This window comes from Lycium ferocissimum, chromosome 9 (assembly GCF_029784015.1).
Source record: "Lycium ferocissimum isolate CSIRO_LF1 chromosome 9, AGI_CSIRO_Lferr_CH_V1, whole genome shotgun sequence".
Lineage (NCBI taxonomy): Eukaryota > Viridiplantae > Streptophyta > Magnoliopsida > Solanales > Solanaceae > Lycium > Lycium ferocissimum.
Window position 1 is genome coordinate 64,562,503 of NC_081350.1, and position 1,509 is coordinate 64,564,011.

Consider the following 1,509-nt stretch of genomic DNA (forward strand, 5'->3'; position numbering starts at 1 on the left):
CTAGAGGCAATTGTGTTCAAAGATTATTGTTCATATGATGATTTGGTTGCAACAATTGTGAATCTGTTGCGAGTAGATACTAGCATAAAGAACATAATGGGATGTATCACGCGGCACATTGATGGGATCTTCTACAAAGGGATGCTTCTTTTTAAACATACACGGCCCATGTGATACACTAGAAGTACCTGTTGAGCAGTAATTGGTCATGAAGGGAGATATTTGGTGTTTACTAGGTTTCCTTGCTCGAGCAACAGATGGATGCACGATGATTCTTGTTTCACCAATTTGGCTTGGTAGCATCTCGTCAGGCAATAAAAACTCAAATAGGGGTTGCACATTTTCGTTGGGTTTGGGTGGCGTCTTTATATTTGAATAACCGACGCGGTCCCCCACTTCTTTTTCAACAACATCTTGTGGAAACTCTACTGCGAGAGGTATCTCTGATAGAACCTTTGCTACCATTCCCTAAATAGAATATGAGACTTCATTACATATGAACGTCTCTTGTAGAGTGTTAAATTTAAAGGAAAACTAATATACCTCTATGGAGTTGACATCTTCATCCTTTTGTATGCCAGTTGTAGCCTCATATACAACATCAGGCACATTGATAGTTGTATCAGCAGGGTGCTGAACTCCGACCTTCTACAAAAAATAATTGAATGCACATACATAATTATACTCTATAAAAGGTTTTTAATACAATTTAATATTTCATTGAAAGTACCTCTGATTGCCTATGTTCTGCGGAGATATCACCTCCATCTTGAATCTCTTCAGTTGAAGCCTTTAGTGTATCCTACGCTCTCATTGCCATAGGTCACTCCTATATCTGGCATCTCACCAGATCACATGGTTGCAACACCCTTGATTTTAAAAAAGGTTTAAGAAAACAAATAATCAAAATACAGCTAAATCAAAAGATGAAATATATGAATACAGTTAACTACTTGATGTAAATACATACACACAACAAAGAAATACACATACAAAAATGATATTCGATGTAGATAAAATTCAGTCATTACAGAAGACATAAGATGATATATACATCTAAATACTGAAATGTTGTATCATCTTACTACGCCTCTCAGCAACAATATTTGCAGTGGAGCCTGCAATTATATCTTGTTGTTGAGTAATTCCTAAAGAGAAACTAGGCTCATCGAATAAATTGTGTGTACCTCGAGTAACCCTGATTGGAGTTTTTCCTCCATCCATTAAAATCTATAAATGAAGTTTCTTCCAAAAATCCTAACAATGGCGAACTTGTAATCAATGAAATTGTATGAATGGCGGATGTATAATTAATGAAATTGAAGAAGATTTAAGTAAATACACGTATAGATCAATCTATAAACCACCCAAAATCATTTACCTATATATTTGTGGGGATACACAATTAAGGTAGAGCTAATCGTGTAAATATTGATGAGAGAGGAAACGGCGAGTATTGCGGTAACGATTAGTGAAGATGGGAGAGAAAATTATTTAAAAACGGAAGAC

The 1,509-nt window shown here is 35.7% G+C and overlaps 1 long non-coding RNA gene across 2 annotated transcripts; it reads right to left on the reverse strand.

Moving 5' to 3' along the window:
* Nucleotides 1-407: 407 nt before the first annotated feature.
* LOC132029437 (uncharacterized) lies at nt 408-1,509 on the reverse strand. Of its 2 annotated transcripts, XR_009407808.1 has the most exons (5): nt 1,382-1,457; nt 1,188-1,257; nt 731-869; nt 544-648; nt 408-468 (listed from the first exon to the last, which is right to left on the reverse strand). It is a non-coding gene; the product is annotated as an uncharacterized LOC132029437 (long non-coding RNA). The 2 variants fall into 2 exon arrangements; XR_009407807.1 differs by lacking the exon at nt 1,188-1,257 and having other exon boundaries at nt 1,382-1,509.